The sequence below is a fragment of the Lycium barbarum genome, chromosome 3, assembly GCF_019175385.1.
Source record: "Lycium barbarum isolate Lr01 chromosome 3, ASM1917538v2, whole genome shotgun sequence".
In the NCBI taxonomy this organism is placed as follows: Eukaryota; Viridiplantae; Streptophyta; class Magnoliopsida; order Solanales; family Solanaceae; genus Lycium; species Lycium barbarum.
Window position 1 is genome coordinate 26,532,748 of NC_083339.1, and position 12,965 is coordinate 26,545,712.

The 12,965-nt window shown below is 33.6% G+C and overlaps 1 pseudogene; it reads left to right on the forward strand.

Moving 5' to 3' along the window:
• Positions 1-5,837: 5,837 nt before the first annotated feature.
• Positions 5,838-11,280, forward strand: LOC132630841 (wall-associated receptor kinase 2-like; annotated as a pseudogene).
• Positions 11,281-12,965: the final 1,685 nt, after the last annotated feature.

Consider the following 12,965-nt stretch of genomic DNA (forward strand, 5'->3'; position numbering starts at 1 on the left):
ATACTATAAGATGCAAAAAAAAAAAAAAAAAAAAAAATCTTAAACTCTATGTCAAATAAAACCAAAAAACTAATTGAAAATAATATTCTCTTATCAGCTACCCTCACGCACACGCAAACACAGTGTCGGTAGACACTACAGTCCAGGACATTTTTAATTTCGTGTACTTCTGAGTTTTCAGCGCCATTATTATTTTTGGTACCCGCTTTGGAGTCCACATCCATCTGAAATATAGTCTCAATTTTTGTGAGATGAATAAAGCTCCTCACAAATTTTTTCGTCTTCTTCTGGTACTAATCAAGACTTTTTCTCATTAATTTATTGGATTTTTTTCTTTAATCAATGATAGTTCTTTCCAGCTTACCGAGGTTATGACCTTAGATAGGAGGTTATTGAGGATTCATATTAGGATAGAAGGTTAGTAGGTAATCCTACTTATCATTTTGTACTAGTAGTCTCAGTTTTGCTCTTTAGTTTGTTGTCCTCTGATTTATGCAACAATCTATTGTTTCTTTTACTTCAATTATCTTATTTATCTGTGATAGCTATTGCTCTTTTTTCAGACTGCTTTATAAAGGCTCTTTCGATTTTGTTATTTTCATTTTCATACTACTTTGAATTGCTTGTCCTTATCTGACATTTTTTGTCATATTTTCTCTTGATTTGAGGGTCTTTCGGAAACTGCCTCCTTAGCTTCGCAGATAGGAATAAGGTCTGCATACACTTCACTAGACCCCACATTTTGAGATTTGACTGATTATGTTGTTGTTGTTGTTGTAATCAATGATAGTTCTAAATTTTAACTTCTTTCGTAACTAACAAGAAAAGCAAGAGACATTTCTTTTATGTCATTAGAATGTTGAAACATTTACCTATATCTTTCATGTTATTAGAGTGCTGATATATTAGTTTATGTATTGTTTTGGAATCGTGAATATAGATATACAGTCAAAATCTCTCTGTAATAGAATTGTTGGGTTCGAAATTTTTTGGCTGCGATATTGAATTACTGTTATACACCTATAACAGCGTTGGCATTAAATAATATTTTGTTGTGATAGGCAAAAAAAGATGCATAAAATCTAATTTTTTTTATTTTTAATTGCCAGGTCCTAAGCTTAATCACACTTTATATAGCGAAGAAACATCTTTTAATGATGGAAATATATATTAGAATAATATTTTTTGTCATAAATATTGTATTAAATATCAAAATATTATCTCTATACCTATTATTTGTAATCTTAGAGATTCTATTTCTATAAAGATGATTAATCATTATATTACAAAAAAAAAATAAAAAAAAATTGATGTTATAGAGGGGTAATTTTACAAAATATCTACAGTTATAAATATGATTGTTGCTCTTATAGGTTAAACGCTGTTATACAGAGGTAAAATAGAAAAATTTCATAGTATTAGAGGCATAGATATAATGTGGTGTATGAGGGAGTATTTAAGTAAAATTATAATGTGGGACCCACCATTTTATGCTCTCATTCCTCTTCAATCTTCTCTCTCCTCTTTTCATCTTTTTTCTCATTTTCTGTTTTTCATTAATTTTAAAAGCAAAGTTTTTATACGCATATCAAAATTCTTTAAGTTATTGTTCCGTTTCATTATTCAATTTTTTAATTTCTTCTTAATGATTCAATTAAACACCGAACAAGCTTAAAAGAAAATAATTGACACTTGAAAAAAAACATTAATTCAAAAACTAATAAATAAAAATGAATTTAGGATAGTTCTGAAAGTAAAAACGCCTTGAAAAAATTGTTGGACTTCCTTTATTTTTTTTTGGTATACATTCAATTCAAATATGCTACATTTTGCACTAGAGAAATTCAAAATGCTAAGTGTCTTCAAAGTACACCCTAAATCTAGGGATGTGCAGCAATCGGTTTAACCGATAAACTAAACCAAAAAAGTCATCAAACACAACTGATTTGGCCTCCCACATTTTTCACATAAAAATATCACTGAAATAAGCTTAAAGTAAATTTTAATAAGACCTTATGTTCTTATTGGGTTATCGGTTTAATCGTTAATAATAACTTTAAAATCGAAAATCGATTTTTATGGATTTGGGTTGAAACCAATAGAAGAAACAAGCTGAACAATTTCTAACCATTAATAATAACTTAAAAATCCAAAATCGATTTTTATGGATTTGGATTGAAACCAGTAGAGGAAACAAACTGAACAATTTTGATGTCAGTGATATCAATAGCACTCAAATTTAATCAAAATTCTAAAATTACAAGATCGTATAAAAATCATCAATCCAATAAGTCGATATCGGTAAATCAATACCATTTTTTTTCAGTTCAGTTCATCAGTTAAACCGATTTTTGCACAGCCCTAAATTTAGGGTCTACTTTGATGACACTTAAAATTTTAAATTTCTCAGGTGTGCAGAATGTAGCAGCTTTGAATTGAATATATACCAAAAGAAAAAGAAAAAAGAAAAAAAGAAAAAGGAAGCCCAACAAATTTTCCAAGTTGTTTTTACTTTTAGAAGTATCCTAAATTTATTTTTAGTTATCACTTTTTGAATTAAAAACTTTTTTTAAGTGCCAATTATTTTCTTTTAAGCTTGTTCGAAATTTAACTGAATTATGAAGAAGAAATTGAAAAATTGCATAATGAAACGGAATAATATCTTAAAGAGTTTTGATCTGTGTATACTAAAATTAGTTTTAAAATTAATGAAAAAATAGAAAATGAGAGAATAGATGAAAAGAGGAGAGAGCAGAGTGAAGAGGAAGAAACGACATCAAGAAGAAATGAAGAGAATGAGAAGCAAGAAGTAGTGAGTCCCACAAAATTATGCCTTATGATTTTTTTATTTTTTTTATTTAGTCGGGGTTCGAATTTAGAACTTTGGGGTATTTTAGGCGAAGACCAAAAATTAAAGACCACCCTCGAATAAGGGCAATCGTGCAAATTGCCCTATTGAGAATTGCTTACTAATATTACTTTTGTTTCTTTTAGGACTAGAATATCACCCAAATATGTATCATTGTTTCCTCATAATATACTAAACACACAAAACTCTCCTCTTACTTAGTTGGCATGTCATGTCACATAAAATTCTTTTTTAATAAATTTATTTAACTCATCAAATCTATTTAACTCAACCCAATCCAATCCATTTAACTCATGAAATTCTTTGAAGTATTACTGCTACAATTTGTTATTTGGAAAATTTATTATGGTGAAAATTTGTTACTAGCTTAATCTGTTTTCCCTTCTTGATCAATCTTAAGGAACTAGTCTAACTGTTTCCTCAATAGAGCAAAAACAGCAATCTTTATATGGAGAGAAAATATTGTCCTCCTTCACGCCCATCTACCTTGTTCAAGTTGCGGATCTCCTTCATTAGCTTTGAGTTCATTGTTGTTCTTCTGGTTCTCCTTTAAAAGAGGTCGTGGGTTGGGGGGGGGGGGGGGGGGGGGGGCTAGCCTCATTACTTCCCACTGGCCATTAAGGAGGGAGCTGAGGGAGAGGAGTGGCTCCTTACGCTGGGAACCCTTGGCTCTAGTTATTGGTCGGCAGAGGGTGCTTGGGATGACCGGGATTAGTGGATTCCTTTTTTTTTTTTTTAATTTTTATTTTATGCTTTTCTTTAATTTTGGCTTTTCTGCAGCTCCAACATATCTATTACGATGTTCTTTTAAGGGGAGGGGGGGGAGGGGGGGGGGGGTTAAAGTCGGCTTTTAGGAAATAAGATTTTCCTTTTCTTAAAACAGAAAAAAAAAATACAACCCCTTTTTTCTCACCGAGAATTTCCAAAAATACTAATTTACTTTTACGTAGCAGATCTCAAAAATGATGATGGTTGATGGGCTTTAGATAAAATATCTTGTCCTCCTAATTAAATATGGCACGATGAGCCATTAACTTCAGTGATGATCGTCTATGTCTTTCTCATGTGTCGAATTAATTATTATTCGTTCATGTGATACTTATAGGATGTGAATATCCAGAGGTGGAGTCAGGATTCGAAGCTTGTGGGTTCGGGGTTCTAATTCTTTAAAATTACTGAGTTCTTAATTAATAATTTGTACATATTTGACAAAATTTTTAATACAAATATATGTTTCGGATAAAAGCTACCGGGTTCGACCGAACCCACACCCGAAGGGCTGGCTCCGCCCTGTGAATATCTATGAGCATTTGGGACGAATCCATCAACTCCCCTCTGAAGTGTACAAGATAACTCCTCATGGTGCAGAGAGAAATGGGAGACTTTTCCTTTCATTTTTAATTGTCTGGTACTATTATTTAGGTGCGAAAGAAAATCACGTATAAAAGTTACGCTTGTTTGATGTTTTCTAATTGGGTTAAATGAGTATAAGACATGAATTGGTAGGTTTAAATGAGTTTGGGTTGGATTAAGTTAAATAAATTTGTTATTAAAAAAATAAAATTTTAAAAGTGACAAGGACATGCAAACTAAGAGAGAGGGAGGATTTTGGGTCTTTAATATACTCTGAGTAAAGTAGTGATAGGTGAGTGATATTATAATTTTAAAAGAAACAAAAATGCAATTAATAGGCAATTCTCAATAAGTTCTATTTTTATTAGTTTTAAATAAAAATAAGTTACATTGGGATCGTGAGAAGAAGAAAAAAATTCCTGATTGTTTAAATTTAGAAATAACGTACCCTTATTATACTCCCACTATCTTGATTTATATGATATCATTTAGATTTTTGAGAGTCAATTTTTTATTTTTTTTACCGTGAATCCTAAATGAATCTTTAAATGCTTTTTATTTTATATATTTGTAAAAAGTACTATAATCCACAATAATTGACAATTTATAATATTGACATATGAAAAAGTTATGATAAAAAAAACTCATTTGACTATCAAAATCAAAACAATACCACATAAATTTGGAGTAAACAGAAATGTCCTTTGGGAGAGTTTTCTTAATCGTTTGTGATAGATGTCTAACTGTCATTATAAGAAAGAAGACATTTGCCAATAAAAATATTTTTATTGTCATAGATAAACTATTGTTGCAAATAATATCTTTTGGTAACAACATTTTTTTGTTGTTGCATAAATTTTTCCCATCGGCTGTTATTGCAACGACGTGCAATAACTTTTTTGTTGTTGTCAAAAATACTTTTTGCAACAACAGTCAATACTATGACAACAAAATTAAATTGTTTGACAACAAAAAAAAGTTCATTTTTAAAAGATTCATCATATATGTCAATAATAAAATTAAGTTATTATCAAATATTAAATTTTATCAATTAGTATATTATTTTTATTGCTAAAAGAATTATTGTTATTTCTATACTTTCTTGTAATAAGTTTGTATGCGTTTATTGCAAATAGAAAGAAATGCTTTAAGGCACGCAAAAAGAAGATAGAAAGATATGAACGATTCCTTATTAACTTTGACATGGTCAAAGTCTGTCTTTGGTACTGTAGCATATAATAGGTGAAAAACGTACTACGGTAAACATATCTAGGCCCGCCTCTCCAGCATTTCGAAAATTAGAAAAGCAAATACTCCCCGTCCACTTTTAAATATCAATTATTCTAAAAATATATATTTATTTTTACTTGTCTAGTTTAAAAAATCAAGAAATAACTTATTACTTAGTTTCTAATTTACTTCTATTATTAAGGATAATCATTTTCCAAGACATTAAATGTACTATATCCAAGGATGATACAGTCAACATATCATTTTATTATTACTACTTCATGAGTATACCAAGTCAAACATAAATTAGTAAAAATGGACAAAGAAGAGTATTTATGATTAGTTGATTACTAATCACTTAGGTCTTTCTACTTAGTTCTTTATATTATATGGAAAGCTTCACTCAATATGTTCTGTAACATATCCTCCAAAAACATGCAGCATAAGCAAGCTGCTCTGCCTTTTTCTTTCTCTCTCTGTGTGCTAGTAATAATCTTGAGATTAGCCACTGCCCACCACACCAGTAATTCTCCTCCCGCCACCACCACAACCACCACCATAACCAAAGCTGCTAACATCACAAAACCAGGATGTCCAAAACAGTGTGGAAACGTTACAATTCCATACCCATTTGGTATTGGCTCTCGTTGTGCCTTAGACCCCGGGTTCGTAGTCGACTGCGACACTTCATCAGCAGGTTCTTCAACACCCTTCATAGGGGAGGGTGTGCAAGTGTACAATATCTCCGATGCTGAAATGCGCATATCCAATACCGTATCCCGGAGTTGTTACTCATCCGAAGGAGCACTTTTACTCCCAAATCATGTTGCATCAATGAAAGTAGGAGATAAAAAACCTTACAGTTTCTCAGACCTTAACAGACTCACCGCCATCGGTTGTGATGAAATTCCTCTACTACGTGGACCTAACTTCACTAATATCTGTTACTCTGGCTGTGCTAACTCCAGTGATCTTGTTGTTGAAGGAAGATGTATGGGAGAAGGTTGCTGTCAGATAGACATACCAAAGGGCTTTAAATACTTCGACACATCATTGAGTAGCTATAACAACCACACAAAAGTTTGGTCTTTCAATCGCTGTGGCTATGCCTTCCTTGGTGAGGCCAACCGCTTTCATTTCCGGGGCGTGCCGGATCTAATTGATACGAACTTTGAAGAGAGGGTTATGGATTATGTCCCCGTTGTGCTAGATTGGGCCATCGGAAATCTTACTTGTGTTGAAGCACAGAAACGCGATGATTATGCTTGCCTGGATAATAGCCAGTGTGTTTATTCCGACACTGGCCTTGGTGGATATCGGTGCAGTTGTGACCCCGGATATGAAGGCAATCCATACATCAGTCCAGGCTGTCAAGGTAGCTGCTTTCTTTGCTTTTACTATTTTCTCTGTCCAATTTATGCGAAAGTGTTTGATCAGGCGTGAAGTTTAGGAATGAAAGAGAACTTTTGATACTTGTGGTAAAAAAATAATCATAAATATTTGCGTGCCTATATATAAATCATCTACTAAAGGTTAAATCAGATGTCTAAAAATAAATTGTACTAACTAAATATAAAAATGTGTCATTCATTTTTAGACCGATTAAGAAAAGAGTATCACAAAATTGAGACGAATCAGGAATACTAGAAATAACAATGTGCTAGGGCTGAGGCAAGGTAGATAAACTATAATAATTTTTTTAGTCTAATAGGGCGGGCCATAACGAGTCAAGGAGGGTGTAAAAATTGTGTCAATCAACATTATTGGCACATTCATCATGACTATGGGAATTTTTATACTGCATAAAATTAAGTGGTAACTAAAAATTAAACATGTTCTTTTTAGTCGCTTGAATTTTTAGATGGATTGGTCACACTTTAAGATTGTATCAGAGCAGACAAAGAAGTGTTGAATTCAAATCTCACTTTCGCCTAAAAGCAAAAATATATTCCATGTATTTATTTTTTCCATGCTACTTGGAATTGTTTGTCCTTATGTCGAAGGTCTATCAGAAACAGTCTTTCTACCTCATAAGGTAGGGGTAAGGTCTGCTTAAACTCTACTCTTCTCAGATCTCACTTTGTGAAATTTCATTGGGTATGTTGTTGTTGTGTTTGTCTCATGAAAAAAGAATCAAGCCTATACGTGAGGGACATGTTGAGACACAATATAATTATGTAATTAAAACATGTTCTCTCTTACAGTTTAAACTTTTAGTTGAGCTGATCACACACTCATCGATATATAACTTTCCTCACTTTTTCTTAAACACATGTGCCTCACTGAAGAGAAATGTTATTGCGGTTTTATGTGATAAAAACTATCAAAGTAAAAGGTAAGTTCTATATAACATTTATAAGACCAACAATGTCACATGAAAGAGGACATTGGGCCGCTAAAATCCACCACACAAGATGAATACCAGAGAGATGCGTATGCTAGATAACGTGGATGTGTGGTTATATAAAATTAGACAAGAATAAAAATGATTACATTCCTAAGAAGGTGAAAATAACATGGATTGATGATAAAATGAGAGAATAGGACCAATAATATAATGTTATTCGAGAATAATATTGTGCCGCTAAAATCTATTACATCCACAAGGTGAGTGTCGCAGAGATACGGATGCTAGATGATTCTGTCGTATATAAGGTTAGAAAAGATTGAAAATGACCACATTCATAAGAAGGTGAAATAACACTGATTGAGGATAATATAAGAGAAGGTCGCTTGAGATGGTTTGGTCATGCTTTACGCCGATCGTCAGATGTATCAATCTGTAGGTGTGAAACCTTGCATGGTGAGTAAAGATATTAAAAGAGGATGCTAAAATCACATGGAAGGTAGTTGTCTTGAAAGACCTACAATGTCTTGGAATTTATGCAGACTTGGCGAAAGATAGGACATAATGAATTTTTTTATCTATACTACAACTGTAAAGAAATGCACCTTGGGTGTAACTCAGCCCCAAATGCTAGCTCTTGAAGGGAGGAGTTAGGCCCAAGATCCATTCTTTTACATGGTATCAGTGTCAGGCCCATTCAATTCTTTGTTCACCGATGTTGGGCCACCATATTATATTGTCCGCGCTCCTGTTAACGAGGTCTGGATGTGTGGTGGAGTGTTAAGAGTCCCACATTGGATATGAGATGGGAAATTGATCTGCTTATATGGACTTAGACAATCCTCGCCATATGAGCTAGCTTTTCGGATTGAGTTACACCCAAGATCCATTCTTTACAACAACACCAAGAAATTGGAATTTACTCGTAGTTACATTGCCATTGATGAACAAAATAATCCTGGAATTTTCGTTAAGCAATTTCACATCTTACTAGGGTATATAATCAAAACTCCCACTAGCAAATATGTAAAAAAACAAAAAAGAATAAAAAAGACAAAGCATCAGGGATTAATGTGGTATATTTCTCTGCTTTGTATGTCAGATATTGATGAATGCGCAGATCCAAATGCCAATTCGTGTGAACCCAAACACAAATGTATAAACACATTGGGGAGTTACAATTGTTCCTGTCCAGAAGGATTCACTGGTGATGGCAAAAAGAATGGTAGTGGTTGTATTGCACCAAACTCTAACTCTGAGTATCCATGGATCAAGTTTTCTATTGGTAAGTTTCTCAGAGATTGATCTTGTTTCTATTTGCATCTATAGTGTGTTACCAGTAAAGATTTACTTGTATTTATATACTTTATCTAATTATATAAATATTCTTTTTATACTGTCAACACATAGAACTTAAAACTTTTAAGTATTTTTACATGGTGGAGTTAGATATATCACCGAACTGATTTTTAAAGAGACAGAGACATGCAACGGATGCCACACCATAAAAGAAAATGTCTACTCCTTTCTATGTCTTTTCGGTTTACATCTTAAATCAACTTGAGCATTTCCGGAACTAGACTATTTCTTTTGTGATACATGCACCATATACGTGGAATGGGGTAAATTGCTTTTTCTATAACAACGAAGAGTATTTGTACCATAATTCTGATCTAATCTTCTATATATAGCCAATAGTATGTTTACAAGTTGCAATATGAGCCATAAGAATAGCAGTCTTTCTATTGAAAAAATCATTGACTATGTATACACGGTAGTGATGATAAATGAGCATATTTTATTGAAGAAAAGCATTCACATGCCTTCTCCTCTGATCCATTTAAAATCAACTAAAGAGGATATTTTGTTGTTATAAACACAGGTATGGGAGCTGGCTTTATATCCCTAATGGTTGGGACAATTTTGCTCTATTTCTGTATCAACAAACGAAAACTTATTAAAAATAGGGAGAAGTTCTTCCAACAAAATGGTGGTATACTCTTGAAACAACAACTCTCCACTAAAACGGGTGGTGTGGAAGCAACCAAAATTTTTACAGCTGAGGAGTTGAAGAAGGCTACGAACAACTAGACTACTGATAGAATTCTTGGTCGTGGAGGAAATGGGGTCGTGTATAGAGGTATTTTATCTGATAATCGCATAGTCGCAATTAAAAAATCTAAGTTTGTGGATGAGAATCAAATTGAACAGTTCATCAACGAGGTACTTATTCTTACTCAAGTCAACCACAGAAATGTAGTGAGACTCTTTGGGTGTTGTCTGGAAGCTGAAGTGCCTTTACTGGTTTACGAATACGTTTCTCATGGAACTCTATATGAGCATATCCATAATCAAAATGCAGCACCTTGGTTATCTTTGCAAAATCGGTTGAGAATTGCTGCAGAGACAGCAAGTTCACTTTCTTACCTTCATTCATCTGCATCAATGCCAATAATTCATAGAGATGTCAAATCTACTAACATATTATTGGATGATGTTTACACTGCAAAAGTGGCAGATTTTGGAGCTTCAAGATTAGTCCCTCTGGACCAAACACATGTTGCTACATTGGTTCAAGGAACGTTCGGGTACTTGGATCCTGAATATTTCCAGACAGGTCAATTGACAGAGAAAAGTGACGTTTATAGTTTTGGAGTAGTTCTTGCAGAACTTTTAACTGGGATGAAACCTATTTTGAGGGACAAAAGTGGCAAGGACAAATGTTTGGTGGAATATTTTGTCTCGTCCATGAACAAGAATTGCTTATTTCAAATTCTTGATCGCAGAGTGGTAAGAGAAGGAGGTCTTGAGCAACTTCAAAAGATTGCTGAGCTTGTTAAGAGTTGCCTTCACTTGCACGGAGAAGATAGGCCTACGATGAAGGAAGTCGCAATGGAACTTGAGAGTTTAAGAAAGTTCACCAGCCCTTGGGCTAATGGACGCGGACCTGAAGGGAATGAAGATGAACCGTTAGATCTTTATACAATTCCAATTGACTCTAATACAGGTATCGACAACTTCTCTGGACAATATCCCAACTCCTACACAAATAGCAGCATCTTTTCTGGACAATATAGTTCAGATAGTTCTTCATTACTAGACAATACAAATATCCCCCGGTGATCCAGAACAGAAGGTCAATATGATGATTGATGAAGATTTTCTGTGTTTGTAAGTTTCTTTTTTGTCGGTCTTTGTTTCATATTGAATTTTCTGTTGTATTTTATCTGCTTTTGAATTTGTCATCAATATATTGTTCATTGTGTTAGTGACAAGAGCTGGAGTTAGTAGATGTTCGCTCTGATTGTAATTGTCACGTCATTCCTTAGATTACTCCCTTAGTAGACAAGTTGAAACTATCACACTTACGAACACGTTTCTCCCGAGAGGATGCACGTTAGGTGAAGTGGTCTGTTCGCCACCATTCTGTCTGAGATTTTACTAATATACTTGTAAATAATATGAAAATTTTGCACAATAATATAAATTGACACCACTTAAAAATTTTCCTTTTCCATTGGTCAATGCCTTGTCTAATAGAAGTCAGGGGCACTTCGAACCTTAGTTTTGATTTTGTCAAAAATAAAATAAAAAATGCACACAATTGAACCCCTGACCTCCTGTAGAATTTTGATACAGCTAATCCAATGAGATAGAGGGATAAAATTGGCAAATAGCCACTTCTACCGGTACCACTATTTTAAAATCAATTAAGATTTAGTTACTGCGAAACATATTTGTACAAAGATATCCTACCCTTAACTAGAACACCGAAAACTACAACTAGAGTTTAACACTTATCACTTCAAACTCCATGGATTATTCTCGTAGATTGAAATGTGCAGTTCAAACGTCGTGAACAATTCATAGAGTTTGAACTTTTACTATTTCAAACTCCAGGAATCATTGTTCACACTATACTTAAGTGTAAACTCCAGAAAAATCCAAGTTTCCTCCTCCTTCAACCCTAACATGGAGTTTGTGAAAAATGCTCACATTTACTGCTTTATCTACACAATTTTCCTAAATTACACGGAAGAAAACTAAGTAAGATCAATTAACACGAATCCACTTGGAAATTATGCCATATGTACGAAACATATACTGAAAATCTCTAACGTCATTAGTAATGGTTCCAACATTTAGAACCATCTCCTTCGCGATATTGGATTTGTATTGCTGCTTCAGAGCTGCTCAAATCCCGTCCATCACTTCCTTGTCTAAAGGGTAGAGGGCAAAGGGAGAAGACGTAAAAAGAGGGGAACCTTTGAGACCTTTAAAAGTTTCGAACTCCAATACACATCGCTGGAGTTTTACCTGTATGGAAATTTTAAATTACAGCTCATTGTAGTGGAGTTCTTCTGTGTTTTAAGTAGGAGTATTTATATTCAAATTTTATTTTCGTATTAAGAAGTAATTATATCTTAATTACATTTCAAAACGGGGCTAACTAGTAATAAGCGGTCCAAAAAGTTACCGGGGGCTTTTAATTAAAGGTGACAAAAATGTTTTAAAATTGAGTTGGGGTAACTCTAGTTTTTTTAATTGAATAGGGGTGATAAACTTTGGAATAGTGATTAGGAAGTTTTGACTTGACCCAAAGTTATACTTTTAACACTTTGACCCCAAACTTTATTTTTTACACTTTGTGTTACACCCTGTATCTTCGAAGAAGCACTTATCAAATTTGAAACATAAGTACGTTGAGTTATGGTTAAGTAAAACAACTTTGGAATATAAGGAGCAAGCATTATTAAGTATATTTAATGAGTGAAAGATGTATATAAGGTATACCGGAAGGTTTTATAAGGAAATGAGTGGAAGAAATGAAGTAGTACGACTTTGGAGAAAGGATGGGTAAAGTTTCGTGTGAAAAATCTGGTCCAACTCGAGGGAAGAATATCTCTTATCATATGAAGTGTTTTGAAGATAAACAAAAGCCTAAAATGAAGTTTGTCGAGTCTAGTTTCCAACGCAATAAACCGCTCATCGATAGGACTTCGGAGTAGAGAATTATGGATATTACAAGTTCGGCTGACAAAGCAGAAACGCGTGCTAAGTACTGCTACAGTAACCGACTTGCTACAGTGACCCGACCCGAATTTGACTCTTATATAAAGGGTAACTTACCCCTTTTTCATCAGATTTTCCCCAGAAAATTCTAGA